The 22,281-nt window shown below is 36.9% G+C and overlaps 1 long non-coding RNA gene across 2 annotated transcripts in view; it reads right to left on the bottom strand.

Annotated features, from left to right (window-relative positions):
* The window catches only part of LOC138172526 (uncharacterized), a 166,313-nt gene extending 145,967 nt beyond the window's left edge, over positions 1 to 20,346 (bottom strand). The window contains exon 1 of one of the 2 annotated variants that reach the window (XR_011171145.1): positions 19,870 to 20,346. This is a non-coding gene — a long non-coding RNA (uncharacterized lncRNA). Of the gene's footprint in view, positions 1 to 13,050; positions 13,189 to 19,869 lie in introns of those variants that run through there. The other variant, XR_011171141.1, reaches the window with a different exon arrangement.
* Positions 20,347 to 22,281: the final 1,935 nt, after the last annotated feature.

Below are 22,281 nucleotides of genomic sequence, written 5' to 3'. Positions count from 1 at the left end.
TCTTTGTGGCAAAAAAATGTATGCTAACACACCTTTAAGTTTAATCTGCATAATTAAAATTTTCACCTCCATTTTAAGCCAAGATAATGAACAAGGCATTAAATAAAGCCCATATTATTAGCACTGGCAAATTTCTCAGCTGTAAATGCTCACCCAGAAAAAGATCCTCATGAGCCAGTAAGAGTTGACTCCAACACACTTTGACATATAGGTTACATAGGTATATTGATGTGAAGTTTGTATATATAATAGTTTTAAATAATTGGTATCAGTCTAGTGGTTTGTGAACTCCTTAGGGGTTTTTGAACAATATATAAGTTTCTGTATGATTTGGAATTCATGATCATGATTATATGATTTTGGTGTTTGTGCAGTAAGCAGACCAAACTCTATTCATTTCTGACTAAGCATATCTTATTCTTGTAGTTTTTCAGCTTGTCATCAAATTGTTTCCAAACCACCAACAGGCTTCAGCATTTCAGCATGAAATGATTCCCAATGGATAGTTAGATAATTTGCATACCCTCGTTTGCAGTCTGTATATGGCAACAAAGTAGTATCCTTGTTCCACTATAATACTTATGGTCATACTTTGTTAGTTGCATAATTTTATGACCAAAATGGTATGAAAGTTTGCATTCTTGCAACACAAATGTCAGGCTGCTTAAAAACCATGATTGTTGGATATGTATTTTGCAAGCCATCTTGTAACAATCATGGACTATCAAAAGTGTTCTATAGAAACAAACATGTTTTCCTTTTTAAAGATATTTTCCTATTCAAAGGTATCTTCTGCTTATGTCCTTAGTAAAGTACATTTATCAATTAATATTGTGCTTTCTATGGCAAAAAAGTATACCCAAAACACTCTTAAGTTTGATCTGCATAATTAAAATTTTCATCATTTTAAGTCAAGATAATCAACAAGGTAATAAATGAAGCCCAGATTATTACCATTTGTCAATTTGACAGATGTAAATGTTCACACTGAATAAGGTTCTCATGAGCCAGTAAGAGCTGGCTCCAACACACTTTTGCATATAGGTGACATAGATATATTGAAATGAAGTTTGTAGCTATAGTTTTAAATCATTGGTATCAGTCTAGTGGTTTGTGAACACCTTAGGGTTTTGGGACAATGATCTAAGTACAAAAATTTTTTGTTCTTTATACAAAGAATGTTTGTTCTTCAAACTGGTAGATTTTCAGATGAATTTGAGAGGGTAGGTGTTGTGCCAGTGTCATAAGAGAAGAAAGTCACATCTGAAGAGATCCTTTTCTTACAAAGCATAATTTATATAAAAACATTGTTTAAAATAAAGTAATATATGCAACTGAACTTTAAATACATTTATCAATTAATAAAGCACTTCTCACTAACCAGTAGAAAAGTAAATATTTTTATCATAAATAACTATTCATTTTGATTAGTTTTAGTTTGGTTAATTTTTTAAATTTGTAATTTAAAAGTTATTTATTTTTTAGTTTTCAACATTCATTTCCACAACATTTTGAGTTACAAATTTTCTCCCCATCTCTCCCCTACTCCTCATGCTAAGATGGCAAGCATACTGAATACTCCTTCCCCCAATCTGCCCTCTCATATCCCCCCATCCTCCACTTACTTTCTTGTAGGACAAGATGGATTTCTATACCCCATTGCCTGTATATCTTATTTTCTGATTGCATGAAAAAACAATTTTTTAACATTTGTTTTTAAAACTTTGAGTTACAGATTGTCTCCTTTCTCCTTTCCTCACCTACCCATACTGAGAAGACAAGCAATTCAATATAGATTATACATGTGTAGTTATGCAAAACATTTCCATAGTAGTTATATTGTGACAGACTAACTATATTTCCCTTCATCCTATTCTGTCCCTCATTTATTCTATTTTCTCTGACCCTGTCCCTTTTCAAAATTGTTTGCTCCTAACTACCTTCTCCCCAAACCTGCCCTCCCTTTTATCATTCCCCCTCTTATTCCCTCCCCCCTACTTTCCTTTAGGATAAGATACCAAATTAAATGTGTATGTTGTTCCCTCCTTAAGTCAAATCCAATGAGAGTAAGGTTGACTCATTCCCTTTCACCTTCCTGCTCTTCCCCGCCATTGTAATACCTTTTTTCCTGCCTCCTTTATGTTAGATAATCCATCCCATTCTGTCTCTCCCCCTCTCTTCTCCCAATATATTAAGAGGTCTCACTTCTTAATTTTATTTTTTGTATATCATCCCTTCACATTCAACTCACCCTGTACCCTCTGTTTAATATACATATACACACATATATACATATAGACACATACACTCACCTATGCATACATATATGCAAGTATACATATATACATATATATATATATATATATATACATATATATCAACTTCAACTATTCTCATAATGAGGAAAGTCTCATGAGTTATAAATATCATCTTCCCATGCAGGAATGTAAATTTCAACTTTAATAAGTTCCTTAGTATTTCTCTATCCTCTTTACGTTTTCATGCTTCTCTTGCTTCTTGTATTTGAAAGTCGTCTATCTCATTAAATATCCACATTTTCCCCTGAAGTATTATATTCAGTTTTTCTGGGTAGGTGATTCTTGGTTTTAATTCTATATCCTTTGGCCTCCAAAATATCATATTCTAACTCCTTTGATCCCTTAAGGTAGAAGCTGCTAGATCTTGTGTTATCCTGATAGTGTTTCCACAATACTCAAATTGTTTCTTCCTGACTTCTTGTAAAATATTTTCTCCTTGACCTGGGAACTCTGTAATTTGGCTATAATATTCCAGGAGGTTTCTTTTAGGGATCTTTTTCAAGAGGTGATTGGTGAATTCTTTCAATTTCTATTTTGCCCTCTGGTTCTAGAATATCGGGGCAGTTTCCCTTGATAATTTCTTTTTTTTTTTTTGTCTCTTTGTAGGACAATTGGGACTAAGTGACTTGGTCCAGGTCGCCCGGCTAGTAAGTGTTAAGTGCCTGAAGCCATATTTGAACTCTGATCTTCCTGACTCTAGGGCCAGTGCTCTATTTACTGTGCCACTTAGCCACCCTGATAATTTCTTGAAATTATGATATCTAAGCTCTTTTTTGATCATGGCTTTCAAGTAGTACAATAATTTTTAAATTATCTCTCCTGGATCTATTTTCCAGGTCAGTGGTTTTTTTCCAATGAAATATCTCACATTGCCTTCTATTTTTTTTTCATTCATTTGGATCTGTTTTTATAGTATCTTGATTTCTTATAAAGTCATTAGCTTACATTAGCTCCAATCTAATTTTGAAGGAATTATTTTCATCAGTGAGCTTTTGAAATTCCTTTTTTATTTGGGCAATTCTGCTTTTTAAGACATTTTTCTCCTCATTGGCTTTTTGGACCTTTTTTGTCATTTGAGTTAGATTATTTTTTTAAGATATTATTTTCTTCGGTATTTTGGGAGGTGTCCTTTAGCAGACTGTTGACTCGTCTTTCATGATTTTCTTGCATCATTCTCATTTCTCTTCCTAGTTTTCCATTTATTTCTCTTACTTGATTTTCAAAATTCTTCTTGAGCTCTTCCATGGCTTGCAACCAATTCATATTTTTTGGGAGGCTTTTGATGTAGGAGTTTTGACTTCTTCTGGTTCTACATTTTGATCATCTTTGTCAACAAAAAATGATTCTGAAGCTTGATTTAGCTTCCTCTGTTTGCTCATATTGCCAGTCATTTTTTTACTTTGAGCTCTTTGCCATAGTAGAACTCTATTTCCCTAGTAGAGAGTTCTGTGTCCCAAATTTCTGGGGTTTGTGCAGTCATTGTGAGAGCTTCTTCTAGGTACCTGCCCCAGAACTATGAGGAGGACTGCCTCTTCCCAACCTCAACAAGCTGTGCCATGCTAGTATTCCTTACCCCAGGACCACCACCCAAGACTGCGACCCAGATCCAAGCAGGGCAAAGCAAGAAAATCCTGCCTCAGCACCAGCAAAGAGAGTCTTGCAATTGCCCTCTGGATGGTAATTTGGTCCCCCCAAGATCTGTGGGGCCTGGAGCTCAGGAAGCAGCCACTGCCACAGCAACAGCTACAGATGGCCACTACCTCTGTGGCCCAAGGATTAGGGCCCAGAAGGCACTCTTCTCTTACCCAGTTCCAACAGAGATCCCCCACTGACCTTTTACTTTATCTTTGATGTTTGTATGTTGAGAAGTCTGAAATTCTCCACAGCTACCAGTGATTCCCTGTCCTGAAGTCTGCTCCAGCTGGTCTGTGCCACTGGTCAGGGCCACCCTGAACCTGGGCCCATATGGCTCACGTGGGACTCTGCTCAGCTTCTAGTTTGGTGTGATAGACCCTTCCTGTTGGCCAGCAAGGCTGCCTTAAATGGGAGATTTTTTCTCTCTGTCACTTTGTGGGTTCTGTAGCTCTAAAATTTGTTTACAATCATTTTTTACAGGTATTGGAGGTGTTTGGAGAGGGAGCTCAAGCAAGTTCCTGCTTTTACTCTGCCATCTTGGCTCTGTCCCAAACCTAAAATCTAAACTTTTTAAAAGAATTTCTCATCAAGAGAGTTTATAAAATTCTCCTACTTTTTCCTTCCATGTATTTGTTTGAGCAAGCATTTCATAGGTTCTTATTTTAAATCAAAATGCAGAAATAAACATGACCTAGAACCAGATTTAAAATTTTGTTTGTATGGTGTTGAGCCAAATATTGTAAACCTTTATTCAAATAAAAAAGTCTGATATTGAAATTAGGCTCCTATGTGATTATAGGTAAAGATTAAACATCTTTCTCATTATAACTTATTTCCTTAAAAGGTTATTTATATCCACAAGATATTATAGAATAAAAAAAAATAATATAAAATCTTGCAGATAATGGGAAGCATATGAGACCTTGGTGGATTTCTTCTTTTAACCTCTATACAATACCCTACATAAAATAATCACATGATGTAATAATTGTGTCTGGCCAGCATGAAAGTCAGATGGGACATGAAGAATGACAATGAATTATGGACAATTGAATATGGTGACTCTTCCCTTGAATGCTGCTGTTCCAAATACCATCATCTTAATAGAAAGGATCCAGAAATGTGATTGGACTTGGTATGCAGTTATTGACTTAGCCAATGCTTTCTTTACCATCCCAATATATTCTAAACAATGGGACCAGTTTGCTTTCACTTTTCAGGGCAAGCAATATACTTTCACCCACTTGTAACAAGAATATCTGCATACCCCTACTATTTGTCATAGGATTGTGGCTGAACATTTGGATGAATTAGAGCTACCTGGTGTATAGCTTATCCACTACATAGATGATATTATGATACAAGGAAAAATGTAAAAATATTGGTGAAGAGTTTGATACTTTTAATTGAGTATATGAAAAGCAAAGAGTGGGAAATTAACCCTGTAAAGATTCAAGGGTCAGCTCAAAATGTAAAATTTGGGGGAATAAAATGGAATAAGGGGCTGTGAGAGATTCTTCCTCAAGCCCAACAAAAGATTCAGGATTTTTCTATCCCTATCAATAAGGAAAAGGCCCAAAAGTTTATAGGATTGTTTGGATATTGATGACATCACATACTGTATCTGGGACAGATTTTAAACCCTTATATAAGGTTAATAGGAAGAAATATGAATTTGACTGGGGATTTGAGCAAAGTAAAGCCAGGAGATGAAGCCAAGACTGCTGTACAATTGGTCCTAGATTTATGCCTTATGCAAAATGACCCAGTGGAATTACAAGTGACTTTATAGGATGATTATGCAGACTGGAGTTTATGGCAGAAACAACAAAGCCCAAATTTCCCTTTAGGATTTTGGTCCAGGAAATTTACTTTATCTGGCATTCAATATACCCCTTTCAAAAAGCAGTTGTTAGCTGCATATTGGGCTTTGGTAGAAACTGAGCAACTGACTCTGGGCCATGAAGTGATATTAAGACCTGGAATGCCAATTATCATCTGGGTAATGAATACCCCAGTTTCTCACAGAATTGGACAGGCACAAGAGGCTAGCATAATTACATGGAAATGGTATATTCAAATAGATCTAAAACAGGCAAAAGTGGAGTTTCTGCCCGATGTGAATCTATAGCAAACATAGATGTTGAGTGAAATGATACATCCCCTGAATCAAAGAAACAGTGCAATTCTTGGTAAAATGGAATCAAAGATATGATGGATTAACTGAAGAAGAGAAGAAACATGCATGGTTTACTGATGGGACAGCAAAATAATTGGGCCACAAAAGACATTGGAAAGCAGTGGCCTATAACCCATGTCGTAGGAGGACTTTAGAAAGTACCGGGATAGGTGGAAGTAGTCAATATGCTGAACTTATGGCAGTACATCAAGAAATCAAAACAGAACAAGGAGAACAGTGTCACATATTCATGGGAAATAACTAATGGGTTAGTTATATGGGTGCCCATGTAGAAAAATCAAAATTGGGAAATCCATAGTAACAGGTCTGGGACAAAGAATTATGGGAAGATATATAGGACATGTCTTTGGTTACTAATTTGTTGATTTTTCATGTAGATGCTCATGTGGCCTTTGCTATGCCAGAACAAGCAAAGATTGCTAGTCAACATATTATCCCTACTCTGACAACTGATGATCTGGTACTAGTAAAATGAGTCCATCAACTAGCTAGCCACACACCTTAAGGATCTAGGCCACACACCTGTGAGCACAAGATTGAGGTATTAGCATCTCATATTCATCATTAAAACAAGTAGCACAGGAATGTCATATATGTCAACTGGAAAAGGAATAAACTGTTCCTTGGGCATTAACTGGAGAGATAGCAAGGGGAAATATTTCAGCCCAAATTTGACAGATAGATTATATTGGTCCCGTAACCCAAGATAAGGGATGAAAATTTATATGTACTTGTGTTAACACCTATTCAGGTGCATTAGTGGCTTGTCCTTATAAGAATGCAACCCAGAAAAACACCTGTAAAACTCTAGATCTCATAAGTCCATATTATGGAACCCCAATGCGGATTCAAAGTGACAATGAGTCACATTTCAAAGGTAATGAAATGAAGAGATATTGTATATTAAACAATATAGAATGCATATATCATATTCCTTAATATCCACAAGCATCTGGGTTAATTGAAAGAATGAATGGATTATTGAAAGAATAGTTAAGGAAGTTAAGTTCATATCAACGCTAGAAAGATAATTTGTTTGTTGCTTTATGTAATCTGAATAATAGACCATTAGGAGGAAGTACATCTGTAGTCAGAATGATGACTTCATATCTGCAAATTAGAAAACAGCCAAAACATAAGATCCCAAATATAGAGTATTGGACTGTGAGGCAAGATGTTCTGGCACTGTATCCAGCAATACCTGGTTCAGCAAGACATGATTTACATTGTTTGGAGGAATTTTGGTTGGATAGAAAAGAAATAAGAAACATCTCTACCAGAATATGTATGAGAATCCCTAAAAGTCATTTTAGATGTATATTACCTAAATCAGGATTAGCAGCTCTAAGAATACATGTATTGGCTGGAGTGATAGATTCTAATTATCAAGGAGAAATTATTGTGGCATTCCAAAATTTGGGTGAAGAATCCATACAGTTTTGTAAAAATGATAGAATAGTTCAAGTGATCATTATTCCTCATGAAACTATACCATTTGTGAAAACTGACCCTCCTGAAATAACTATCAGAAGAGCTGAAGGGTTTGGTTCTATTGATAGAATAAAACTAGGAGCTAAAGTATGGGTAAAGCAGAAGTCAGATGATAATCAAAAGGCTACCGAAATTATAGCACATAAGAAAGACAATACTATAACTGTTGTTTATTCAGGAGAAGATGATTACCAAATTGAACCCTTAATTCATATATTCTACCATAAATGAGGCTATGATAGTGAGTTCATGAATTCCATAAGCACTGCTGACCCTATATCTGTTTCTTTTTGACTTTTGTTTTTTGGTCTGTTAAACTTGTTTGCAAGTTTTGCTTCCTGCAGGCTTAGTACCCTGAACCTGTAGATGCCTGATTGCTTAAGTCAGATGTCACCCCCTGTCCACAACTGTGATGTGCCATCCCTGGACCTAGCATCAACTGAGCTCCAGATGCCAGCTAAAGAACTGACCTTTCAACTGGGACTTCCTGAACTTGGTGTCAACCAAGCTCCAGATGCAAGCTAAAGAACTGAGCTCTTGCATGGGACTTCTTGGGGTAGGGACAGTTCTATATCCAATTTCAGCAGGAAGTAGCTATGGGAGAAGAGACCTTTACCCCTTACCCCAAGATTTTGAGCCTCATTCATTCGAGGTGGGAATGATGGGATGTTTGTGTTCAAGTCCCCGTCCTGAGACATTGTTTTATGTGCTTATTTTCTGCTATCCCTGTTATATAGCTGTAAAATTCTGTTGACACCAGTTATCCCACCAGTTACCCTTAAAATCCCATTAACCTATGTAATTAAATGTATTGTTAATTAATTATTATTATTAAAATTATTATTAATAATCAAAATTAAATTATTAAAATGTATTTTTTTCTATGTAAAGGACATGAAAGATCTTGGGGTTGAAAGTAATGGTAATATAATTTAAAGATCTTCTCTGCCCCTTAATAAGCGTAAGGGTATTTGTAGACCTTTCTTGATTTTTAGATCTTCCCTGCCCTGTAAGAGGCTGAATGTAATCACATGGAGCCTGTGATGGGAGGAACTTGCTAAAGGGTGGAGAAGAGTCCACAGGAAGCTGGAAGTCAGAGCAGTTAGAGACAGAGGCAGGAGACAGGCAGACAGTTAGGCCTTTGAGTGTTGATTTGTGGGAAGGATAAAGGATGTTGTGGCTCTCTGTGCTATTATGGTGTATTAACTTCTTTGCTACTGTGATGGATCCGGCTTTCTGGTTTTGGAATTCAGTTTTCTGGTATCTAAATGTTTTTCTCCTGTCTTCTACATGGAGATTCTGTTATATTTTGTGATTGAGCACTATGCCGGCATATTTTTAGTTGCTTTGATGCTGTGAATATTGCATTGGTGCTACATACAGATATAGATATTGATGTTAAATATCTACATCTAACTCTAAAACTATGTATTTGAGTGAAGAAAAGGAGGCCAATCTGTAAGATTCTGGGGTGACTGAGAAGATGTCAGTCCCATCAGAAGTAAGGAAGTTGGGAGAAGGTACCAGTTTAGGAGTATGTGCTGGAGCCAGCCCAAACTGGCTCTCAAGAGCTGATTGGTAAATTTTTCGTTTGAGAATTTATGCCTCTGAAATAGACAAATGCTATAAATCAGGGCTTCAATTAATGTTTTATTGATTGTTTAGACTTAAGAAAGTGATGAAGAAAATAATAAAAAGGCAGATTAAATATAAAAGTTGTCTGGTATATGGGTTTCCCCCACCTCCAGATAGTGGCTTGTTAAGCATCTATCAACACATAACTAGGAGAAAGTAATGAGTTTAATTTGAGCTGCTATTGGTATATTAATATCAATTTCTGTAGAATTAGATGATTAGGGGAAGACTAGAGGTTAGAAGACTGATCAAGGATTCCCAGCTTTATGACCTAGACTCTTCCCTCTCCCTCATCACCTTAATCTAACTATTTGCCACATCCTATTTTATCTTCATAAATATCAGGTCCATTCATATAGTCAGAACTCTAGTTCAAGTTCTCATTACTTCTCACTTTGACTATGGTGGTGGTCTCCAACTTGGGTTTCCTGATTTCTGTTTCTCCCCCATTCCAATTCATCTTTCACTCAGCTGCCATAATAATCTTCATAAGGAATAGGTTTGAACATTGCTATGCTTCCTCCACTGTATCTAGGATAAAATGCAACCTCCTAAGTCTGTCATTAATGCCCTTCATAATCTGGCTCAAACCCACATTTCTAGACTTTAAAAAAAAATCACTCCTACTATTCACTCATGACTATTGGCCATTCCCAAAACTCTCCCTTCTATCTCCTATTTTCACATATTTTCACAAGCCATAATAAAGAGATATGAGGAGATATCTTCTCTACTCCTTTGCAGAAGTGCGGGGGTCTATAGATTTGGACCATTGAATGTGACATCAGATTTTGTCAAACTGTTGATGATTTTAGCAGAATTTTCTTCTTTTAAATTTTTTGTTCTAAAAGGTGGTTTTCTGGAAAGTGATGAGAGAAAGAATGAAGAAGGACATATAGGCAATGTAAAAGAACCATCAATAGCAATCTGTCATCTGTCCCAAAGTGCTAAAAGGGAGATGTAGTAACCTGACTCCAGGAGAGTAAGCCATGAGAGAGATACTTGATACACTAAAATATGTCATTGAAAAATGAAAACAGTGCTACAGATTTGGTCTGACCATGGAAGAATAAAGAGGTATAGATGAAGCCTAATGTCAGGTTTAGCTTTGCAGCCACAACACAATGTTGGCCTATGAGAATTTTTCAGTTCACTAAAAATGTCAGTTATTTTTTGAAGGAGCTGTTATCTTGACACACTTTCCTCATCTTCAGCTTATGAAATTGATTTTTAACTCAGATTTGAGATTTTATATTTAGCCACTTATGAAATGCTCTCTTGTTAATTTGTCTCATTGTTCAAGACTCTCAAGATCATTTTGAAAATCATTTGGAATAATAAAAATCTATAATATCAAAGAAACAAGGAAAGGGTTAAGGGTTAATCTAGATCTTAAACTATGTTATAAAGAAGTAATTTTCAGAAACTTTTGTCATTGGTTAGAAAAATAGGAAAGTAAATTAATGGAATATACTAGAAAAGGGGAAATCAGAAATAAAGGAACCTATTAACCAATGACTTGATAAACCCATTTGTGAGACAGATCCAGCTTGAACTGGCTGAAGAGAGCCAATTGTTAAATTTTCAGTGTGAGAATTTATTGTTTTGTTGATTGTTTAGCCTTAAAGTTTTATTTCAAGTGATCACAAAAATAATTCTGCTTTCACCAATCATCTGCCTCTTGTGTCTCTTTAGTTTCAAGGTCTTCATAAGATTTTTTATCAATTTTTTTGATAAAATCAGGAAGATTAGGTAAACTCAGGGCTTGCCAAGTATTGAGCTTACTATATTGTATTTACATGTATGTACATAGACACATACGTACACATTTATATGTGTGTGAGTGTATATGCACACACTTCAGGTTTTACAAAACCTTTTTGTAGATTGTTTTATTATATTGATTATTGTATAATATTATTTATATTGAGATTCTCAAATGTATCTTCATTTGGTCATTTCCCTGTTATCTCAAACCACAACATTACTAAAAATTAACCCACAAATTTCCCTTCAACCTACCTGATGGGTTTCTATTTTTTTCTGGATGATACCACAATAGTCAATGTCTCTAAGCGGCAAAACTTTGAATTATGTGTGACTTCCCTTTTTCGCACATCTCAAATCCAATTGTGTGTCAACTCCGATTGTTTGTACCTCCACAATGTATCTTGCATCCAACCCTTTCCCTCCATTCAGTCTCTTTTGTTATTCATCCCTTCTTATCTGGGCTCATAATACTATTTAAACTAGTCTCCTTTCCTCTAGTCTCTCCCTTTTCAATCTGTCCTTCCTACAGCTTCATTGGTGTGACTCTCTACTTACAAAGTTTCAGTAGAATATGAAGAATTGGGAGAAGCAAGAAGACGTATTAAATGATGAAACATAGGATAGTCAGAATAAAAAAAAGGTACATGTAGTGATTCTAATAATATTGATGAATATAAGGAAGAGAGTCATTTCAGTTCCTGCTAATTCACGTATGTAGTCACATGGAAGAAAATCCACAGTAGTCCACATATTAGGAATTGCCCCCCTTTGCAATAGGAAGCTTTCCTTGTAGATTGCACTCAGCTCAATACAAAATGATGTGAATATCTGGGAGGGGGGCAGTGTGGATGAAGCTTTTATACTAGTATCAGATTAATTACAAAGAGGCATCAGATTCAGAGAAAAGATTGGCACATTTCCCTTTCTTGATAAAGAAGTCTTTCCTCACAAGGACTACCAGTGATGGACATGTCCTATTAGTCTCAGTCTTGCTCCACCTTCTCTTCCCAACCTAATTTCATGCAATTCTTTTTTATTAACTTTGGTTCTAGTCAAAATGGACTGCTTACCACCTGCTGCCAGTCTCTGTTTCCTCTCCGGCCTTGCATATGGGTTGTGCCCATGCCTTGAAGACACTCCTCTGCCTTAGTCTAATTAAATTCTTCAGGGTCCAGCCACCTTTTCTTCTATCACCTTCCTTAATTTCCTACCATCTAAAAGGCATCTCTCCCTCCTCAAATTTCTTATTGCACTTTTTTCTTGATCTCTTCTTTTCCTCAATCTCTTCTTTCTTGTATTGAACTCATCTGTCACATCTCCTTTAATGACTATAAGCAACTTGAGACCAGGCATTGGTCATTATATATTACTGTAGCCTCAAAATCTAGCACGATGCCTTGCTCAAAGAAGACTCCTCTTTATTGAATTGAGGAGAATTAGTACACTGCAGTTTATTAGAGAAGAAAATACAATATTTGTCTCTTCCGTTTGGGCTTGCCAAAGCCTGGATGTCTTTTGCAAAGCAATTTTTCCCTCTGCAACTTTTAAACCCATGTGCATTTTAAAGAAAAAATTAATCCACATATTTTCAATTCATTTTCACTTAATTCATCAAAATGTTGTTTGGTAAGAAGTATTTTATTTCCCAGAAGTTTTAGAACACTTTTGTTTATAGGATTTTCAAACTCTTCTTTCCTTAGACAAGGAAATCTCATTCTGCAAAGCTCTCTTTTGAATTGTCAAAAGACTCAAATGGCTCAAATTCAGAATCCCCAAAACTAAAATTCTAGGGTGTTTCACATAGAGCTTCCTTGACTCCAACACACACAAATCAATCTCTCTCTCTGTCTCTCTCTCTCTCTTCCTCTCTCTCTTTTCCTATCTCTCTCTTCCTCTCTTTCTCTCTTTCTTTCTCTCTCACTCACTCACTCATTCACTCACTCACTCATACACACACACACACACACACACACACACTGTAATTCATACATGGAAACTTACTTTTGCTGAAACATAGGCAGTCTCAAACAGAGCTGGGCTCCTTTCTCTAACATGTGATGTACTTAAGCAAACCCACATTTGTTCTTTTCTATGAAGTGAACCAGGACATCAGATTGCAGGCATGGATCTCTTATCAGAGAACTCAGTTACATATTTCCTGAATATTTGTTTCTGCTTTGGTTTGAATATTTTTTCAGAGAAAAGTAAAGTCGCCTATATAGCTGCCAACCAGTTGCTTTCAATCAGATTCATAGAACATAAGCAAATATCTCTCTGTGCACTATTACATCCTTCTCTTTATCATTTTTTAATTTTTTCTCTGGGGAGGGATGGTAGTGAGTGGTAGAATAATAATTCAGGGAATGAAATAATTGTTTGGGGCCAGATAAAGCAGGAAACTGCATCCCTGATACATAGCAGTACCATTATAATAATAACTTTTAGTTAACATTGCTAGGTTTAAAAAATACTTTATCTGAATTGTTTCATTTTAGTCTTACAACTACCCTTCTAGACAGATGCTAAACCCATTTTACTTATTATGAAACTGGGACTTTAAATGGTTAATGGACTTGCCAAAGGTTACATTGACATTATCTGAGAAGAAATTCAAACCCAAGGTTTCCTCACCCCAAACCTAGCACTGTTTCCATTGTACTGTGATGCTTCCAGTTTGAAACTGGAAGCTAGGGTTGGGATTTGAGGGTGGAGTAGGGAATAGAAATCAACACGTACAATTTCACGAAGGAGATGGGAATGTAAGTATTTTATTCCTATTTTGAGAGAGGAGGAAACCTTGAATCTCAGAGACATGCGTTGATTTGTCTAAGATCACATAATTTATTAAGGGATAAGCCATAACTAGAACCCATAACCTCTTATTTTCTAGGGCTTTTTCTATGGACACCAGCATCACTTAATTAACTTAAAATCCACCAGAAACAACCAAAAAAATTTTCTCCAAGTACGAGAAACAGTCATCAGCATAACTGATTCTGTATGCAGATCTAATCAATGATTTCTGGAGTTTGCATAATACTAACCCAGAAAACTTATTTGAAGTTTTTAGGAGGTACATAAATTTGAGCTGGTAAAATGAAATGCTGTCAAATCTTTCTTCATTTACAATTTTTTTGAAAGTCTCTATTCTGCTAGGCTCAATTACAGAAGGCTACTACTCCCCTCAGCTCTGTGAAAGTGATTATATTAAAGGCCCTTTATAGAGTGCAGGCACTCAGATCAGCCTGTAATAAGCAGTACATTTCCCCCGACTCTCCTAGCTGAAAAGAGAGACAAAACATTCTGTAATCTGAGATGGCTTTGAATTAGTTTTAATTTGATTAGAAATATCCCACAAGGCTCCCCATGTATGTAGAGATTATGGATAATTAATGCCGTGATCAATTAGATCTAAATTGTTAGTCCATCAAGTAGCAATAACATGAGCTCTGATTTTCAAAGAGTTTTCCCCTAATCCTCTTGCTCTAGTGCTCTTTATGATGAGAGATAAAAGCCCTCTATTACTACCATATTATGCCACACATTTGGACAAATCCTTTCATTTTTACTCTTTATGAGCAAGCATACAGCTGGAGGTGCCGGGTCGCTGCAAGTCATTTTTAAAAATCTTTGCAAATTCAACACATTTTCTTTTCACCACCATTCACACAATCAATAAAAAAAGAAGTCATAAGAGCAGACTTAATTATCCAGAGTATGCAAGACATGTGTGTTGCCAAAAGACCAAAAGTCTACAAGGGAATCAGTAATTTCTAGACAACTATGTTCAGAAAATTTTAGGTCTGGTAGGTGGATGATTTAAAGATTTAGTTTCAATGGAAAGTTGAATTATCAAGACATGAAACTTTAAATGGTAACCTACAAAGAAAATAAATGTGACTTACAAAAAAAGGCCCCACTTCTTGAGCCTTTTCATTTTGTATCTGACACAAAAGGAACTCAACTGCTAATGCAGGGGTTCTTAAGCTGAAGTCCATGGGGATTCCCAAGGGGACCATGAATTAGGATGTCAGGAGGGTCTATGACCATGGATAGGAAAACCACATCTTTATTTTGACTTACCTTTGGCTTTCTTTGTAATATCATGTATTTTATTTTATACACTAAAAATATTATTCTGTAAGGGGTCCATACATTTTAAAAGATTGCCAAAGAGGTCCATGACAAAAAAAAAAGATTAAGAAACCCTATGATTTTTAAATTTTTTTCTATTTCTAAGTTTTAATCTCTTTTTATGTTATTTTCCATATTTGAATTGATTTTTTCCCTCCATCTCACCTTTCTCTACTCCAATGGAAAGAAAGGAATCCTTATAAATACAATTCTATTGATGTTAATTGAGAAACAGTGCATCTAAATTTAACTGAATTTTTAGCTTTCTTGTTTTTATCCATTTATTTGACTATCCCCCTCATATCCTTCAAGATCCAGTTAAAACACTACCTCTTCCACAGAAACATCCTTTGGCATGTCTTTGCAACACCACTCATAAAGAACTAATGGAATAAAATGTATTTAATTGTGGACATGTTTTCTCTCCCTACCTTGAGAACAAGACTGTGAAGTATAACTGTTGTTCATGTCTAACTCTTCATGATCCCTTTTGGGGTTTTCTTAACAAAGATGCTGTAGTAGTTTGCCACTTCCTTTGCAAGGTCATTTTACAGATGAAGAAACTGAGGCAAACAAAGTCAAATGATTTAACCAGGGTCACAGAGTTATTAAGTGTAGGAGGCCAGATCTGAACTCCAGAAGATGAGGCTTCCTGATTCCAAGCCCAGTGCTCTATTCACTGTCCCATCTACCTACTGGAAGGGTAGCTAGATCAAGCCTAACACATCCTCTAACAATATGGCCACCGTGAGCCATCACAACACTAAATTTAAGATCCTATGATTCCACAAATGGAAAATTTCTCCTTTTAATGCAAGAAGCCATAATTTACTTTCAGAAAATCTGGCATCCTAAAAGGTGAATGTGTATATTTTAGGCCAAAAATACTGTCTTATTTAACTCATGCAACTTCCCCAGGTACCTATGACTCTGAACATAGAAGGTAAGTGTTGGTAAGTATTCATTGAATGAATTTATGTGTATACCCACATTTTGCAAAGCTATCCATGAAGATAAGGGCAGAAATGTCTAGTTTAATAGTGCTACCTGTCTTGATTTATATAATGTAACAATGGTGCACAGTGAAAAGAGCAGAAGCTAGTGGCCATTTGAAGCATGAACCAGAAAGAAGGATGTACATCTATCTCCCTGGATGATCTCATGATAGATGCAGACAGGCAGGATGGAAGATTGTAATAGTAATGGAATTTAAAGATCCCCCTGTATTGGCTTGGTTTTTGGTTTGATTGTGTTAAAACCCAGAGCTTGTGAAACCCACTTGTGGGATGGACTTGTTGACTGAAAAGAGAGGGCTGAACTGGGTGGAGCTGGAGACATAAATTTAGAGAGACAAAAGAAAAGGGAGAGGCAGAAGAACTTTTTGGAAGCAGCACCTTGGAGGCAGAGAGAGACTGGGAGGATTTCTGAGGGCCACTTTGAATTGCCCAGGACTTTTTGAGAGCTGCCACCCAGAGCTGCCAAGGACTGAGGAGACATGGCTGTTATGCTGGTACTTTGTCTGTCTGTTTTGATGTTGTTTTGCCAGATTTGTCCACTGGTGAAAGATAGTGCTGTTGTTGCAGAGGTCTTGGTACCTTGCTGTTGGTTCAGAGTTCCTGAGACTGTTCTGCAGAAAGAGAGTGAATTCTGTCCACTGGTGAAGGACAGTGCTGTTGTTGCAGAGGTTTTGGAACCTTGCTGTTGGTTCAGAGCTCCTGAGACTGTTCTGCAGACAGAGAATGAATTAATGAAGAGACTGGCAATGTATCTTGTGGCCTTGCTAAGCTTTGTCTCTCCAGGAACAGGGATTGCTGAGACCTTGCCTCGTGTCAAGATGAAGAAAAGACCTCTCTTTGGGTATTAAATGCTGTGCTTAAGCTTGTTGTAATTCTGGGATAGATTCAATTGTGATCCAAGGGTGGGGAACTTTTGACCTTTTTGTGCTCTGTGATTAAACAAATGAATGTACTTTACTTATGATTGGAAACTAATCTCCATTTGAGAAGAGGGGCTTTGTAATGGACTGAATGAATGTACAGCCTAGGGGTGGAGTGGTATTTAGGAGAGGGACTTTGTGACTGATTAAATGAATGTGATGTCCAGGGGTGGGGTAGTACTTGGAGATTATTGAATCACACTTGGTAAATGCTTTATTTTGAATTGTGCTATATGTTGATTCTCTCTGTTCTTATTTTTTCACTGAATAAAATGGAGAGCACCTATGCTGGTATTTTGAACCTTGGGAAGTTGTCTTTGCTTGGCATTACACAGATGTGTGCTGAAGAGGCATTGGGAGGGTTATGTGTGATGGACAGCACATGGACTTCCTAATTTAAGGAATGGGTCACATGGGAACCACAAATAACTGAGCGGGTGACCTGAAGCTCAATGGCATGAGTCAGTAGAGGAAGTATGGAAATGGTAAGCATCAGATCCCCAGTTTTGTTGTTTAGTGTATCTTCACACTCAACATTATGCAAAGATGGGTCTGAAAAGACTTAATCATGTATACCATGAGATCTAGGTTTTTATATCTTTGCTACTAACTCCCTATGCAACTACAGAAAAGTCAATTAACCTCTTTATGCCTCATCTGTAAAGTTGACATAATAGTACTTTTCCCAAATTGCAAATTATAAATGTTCTTACAAATGAAATATGATAGATATTATGAAAAATACATTATACTGATCCAAATATAGAATCATTTTTGCTACCTCTTCCCCTTCCCCTGGCTTATTCAAAAGCTAGTTGTGGTTTATTATAATCACACACTTGGTAAAGGAATGATGATTACATTTGGATGACAGATTCAGTATCCAAAAAGATCTTGACAGGGCTAGAAGATTGAGCAAAATCTAACAAACATAACTTAACAAGAATGAATACAAAGCCTTTTACTTGGATTTAAAAATGAATTTTTTCCAAATAAAAATGGGGAAGGAAGGAATAAACAAGCACTTATTAAGCACTTACTATATGCTAGACACATAGTGCTAAAGTACAAATATAAGCAAAAAGAAAGTTAGACCTTGCCCTCAAGGAGCTTACATTCTAATGGAAGAAAACAAATAAAAAGGAAACTTAAAAGCAGAGGGGAGGAAGAACTAAAGATAAAGGTATTCAGTGGAGTCTGACTGGGGCATGATTTTGAAATTCACAGAGTTAACAACAGGACCAGAGGAGAATGAAGGTTTGGGGCACCTCACTAAATGGAGGTTCCAGGAGGAACTAAGCAATGGAAGAAAGGGGATGGAACTTATGGAGGGATATTCCAAGATGAAAAGGCAGCAGGAAGGTAGGATGTTCCAGAGTTCTATAGTGAGAAGGCCTCAGGCTCTGAGAGAACAGGATGAGACAGAACAGGATGAGACAGCAACACAAGTGAATTTGAAGTTTAGAGTCTTTAACAGGGCTGGGAGGGGAAGCATGGTTAACCATCAAGATCTGGGTGTTTTAGTAGATTACAAGTTCAATATGAGTTATGTACTCACCAAAGTTTAAAAAAATATTGAATTGCTTTAAGAGAGGCCTAACCTCCAGGGATAAAGAAGTAATATTTCCTCCGTGCTTTGCCCTAGACAATATCTGGGTCTGTAATTCCTTTCCGGGTATCAGCCAGACACAGACTGGACATTATTAAAATAGAGAACACCCAGAGATGGCAACTAAGGTCGTGAAAGGCCAGGAATCCATGCCATTTAATGCCAGCATTCTATTCATCTACCTCTGTATTTACGATGGGGGAGGGGAGGGTAAGATTTACGAATCAACCTATCATGTAATTAGGGGAAAACCTCTACAAAACTACTGAAAAATGTTTATTCAGCCTCTGCATAAATATTTCCATGGATAGAGAGCTCACTACTTAATAAGGCAGACCATTCTTTTGTTGGACAGCTTCCATTGTTGAAACATTTTTCTTTTTATTAAAGTGAAATCTGCTTCCCTATAATAGTAACCCATTAGTCTTAGTTCTGTTCTCTGGACAGACACTGAATACATCTGATTATCAGTCTCTCCTCCAAATGACAGCCCTTCAAGTGTTTCAAGGCAGTTGGCATATTTCTCTTTAGTATGCTCCAACCTAAACTTTCCTGTTCCTTCAACCATTGCTCACATGCCATGGTTTCCAAATCTCTCTAGATCTTTGTTGATCTTTGGGAAGCGTTCTTAGAATCATACATTTAGAGAAGAAAGGGGACTTAGAAGTCATCAAGGAGACATAACTTGTTCAGGAAGGAAGGAAACAATCATTAAGGGTCTCCTATGTACCAGGCCCTAGGCTAAGTGCTTTACAAATATTATCTCATTTGATCCTCACAACAGTCCTGAGAGGTGGGTACTATCATTATTCCCATTTTATAGATGAGGAAACTGATGCAGACAGAGATTAAATGACTCAGGGTCACAAAGCTAGTATCTGAAGTCACATCAAATTTATGTCTTCCTGACTCCATGCCCTTCCTCTAGTCACTCTGCCATCTACCTACAGATAATAAAAATCTGAGTATCACACCAACACTAAATATCTAAATCTAGCAATCTTTCTACTGCTCCAAGTTCTTTCCAGGGTAGAAGCTCTGTATAATACATTTATTGACCATAGATCTATAACTACAGAGACCATTTAAAGGTCTCATTTTATAGAAGTGGAAACAGATCCAGGATGATTAAATAACTTACCCAATGTCACAGAGGTCGTAAGCACCAGGTAGGATTCGAACATAGGTCCTCAGACTAAAGAGCCACTAGTCTTCCTCTGTGCCAGTTTCTCAATGTCCCTTTCATAATATGGCAGTCAGATGTTTTCAGTGAAACTACACCCTCAAGTAACTGCGATGTATTATTGTATAACAGGAGAACTTCAAAGGCCTCTCTCTACCTCCGTTTCAGTGAAGATTGCAGTCAGCCAAGTTAACCCAACTCTATTCCACTTGCTGTATTCGGGAACTCAAACTGTAACCAAGCCAATAGACATCTGTCAGCACTGTTTCCAATGAGTGACTTGTAGGAAACATTTATTTTCGAAGCATTTTCTTTAACATTTGGTATTAATTCAATAGAAAACATAGGACACAATAAATCAGGCCTACAAATGTTTACATGCACATTACAATGTAGCCATGCATGTTTCCTATATGCAGGCCATGGCATCATGGGGAACAGTGAGCTTTGGCGGGACTTGGGCAGGAGCAAAAGACCCCAGGAATAAAGCAGACACCAATCGATTGTTTCAGTGTTGGAAAATGCAGATGGTAATTCTAGCGACGATAGACTTCTGTTTACTGTGAAATTGTTCTGTGCAAAATGTGAGTTCAAGATGGTTTTTCAGGATAGATGAGAGATTGTTTCCATGCCACTGGCTTATTATTAACATTTTCAAATGTACTCTTGGCTAGACGGGGGATACACATGTTCAGCCCCAAAGCAAAGTTTCATTCCCTCCTGTCCTCCAAATAATGACTAATTAAATAACACCAGCTACACAAAGACACCAAATAGCAGAAGGCGAGTTTATAAATCTAAAAACACAAATAGTCTCTCCTGGGCAGGTCATGTAGAAGGCATTAAGCACAGGTGACTTATGCCATTCCTTTATTGTAAGATGGCAAGGACTTGAAAAGTGAAGGGTGGGTGAGAATCATCCAATTAGTAGCTATTTTGCATAAATGGAGCTTGACTAGGTTTAGATTGAATTGCAGAGACAAAGTTGTAATCATTCTCCTTGGGCTATGGACGCCAGCTCTTCCCCAAGTGAAGGCTAACTTGGGCTCACTTTTTGGCATCTCTATTTTTGCTACCACTACTCCTGTGCTGTCTCTGTTAATTTGTGCTCTGAGCCCTAGCCCAGCCCTCAATATGTAGGCTTGGAGTTTAGCTCTAATTTTTAGGATGTTTCAGAGCTCCTTGATACACTTTTCCCTTCACACCATCCTTCCCAGGCCACTTTAGGACTAGATTCTCACAAGGCATCTTACTCTATCTCTGTTTATGATCTGGAAAAAGTCTTTCCTGCCAGTTCCTATAAAGGGGCCAGAGAATAACTTTTTAATGAAAACATGCAATACGTTAGAGATATTGTTTTGTTACATATATTGTAATATTATATGTAATATTATTTAATGTCATAATACTATAGGTATGCTAGATAAAATATTGCATATGTAAGAGTTTTTATATTACTTATATAATATGTAAGAGATATGTAAAAGGACAAGACAAGATCTTTAAAACTCCTTTCTGTTCTTCCTTAGGCCATTTCATATTTCAAGAGCAGTGGGTTCTTCTTAGTGAGTTTCCTCAAGAAAGCTAATGAGGGAAGTCAGTTTATCTTTCCATACAAGCTATCCATCAAGTACTAATGTGATGGGTATTAGAATGATTGGCCAGGTAGAACATGATATTAATTAAATTTTTCCATTCTAAGGTTTTTTTACTTAAAGAACATTGTCTTAAGTGGAAAACCTTCTATTTCTAAAACTTCTCCATTTTTCCTTCTTTTTCTCTTTTTTATCTCCCTATCTAGGCATTTTCTCCCACTCACAGGCAATTGGAAGAAGTTAAGCAAGCTCAGGGAACATTGACATTTCAGGAGAATTACACCTCGCAGGGAAAAGATGTTCACTTGCCTTTTTGGGTGCCTAAATAGAGATTTAGTAAATAATAGACAGAAGGGAGGTGTTAGTCAACAACACTTACTGTGCTCCACCTGTGTTTTGAACATGCTATTTAGCCAAGGTAGGGATGTCCGTCTTTTCCTTGTAAAATAATCCTCTTAGTCAGTGGAAAGAAGAGCCATAATTAGCACTTCACAAATAGGGCATCGGCAACTGGGGGAGATGCATGCATCCTCTCCCCACAAATCATGGTCCCTGTATCTCATCTAGGTCTAGGCCTCAGTGCACTCACCATGGGCAAGTAGAGCCAGCAGTGGCTCAACTCCATTTGCCCAGAGACAGGTTTGGGTGGTTATGTTTCTAACAAAAGGTCAGGGGTTCATTCCACGCTGTCAGACCTGAAAGAAACAGGGAAGCACTGCTCTGAGAATTGTTTTTGTGTAAGGGAGGAGGAAGGGAGAGAACTGGATGTTAGAAT

Source organism: Petaurus breviceps, unplaced genomic scaffold, assembly GCF_028583685.1.
Source record: "Petaurus breviceps papuanus isolate PSGF00001 unplaced genomic scaffold, PetGlider_PUasm1.0 128, whole genome shotgun sequence".
Taxonomy (NCBI): Eukaryota; Metazoa; Chordata; class Mammalia; order Diprotodontia; family Petauridae; genus Petaurus; species Petaurus breviceps.
This window is presented reverse-complemented; position numbering and strand designations above follow the sequence as displayed.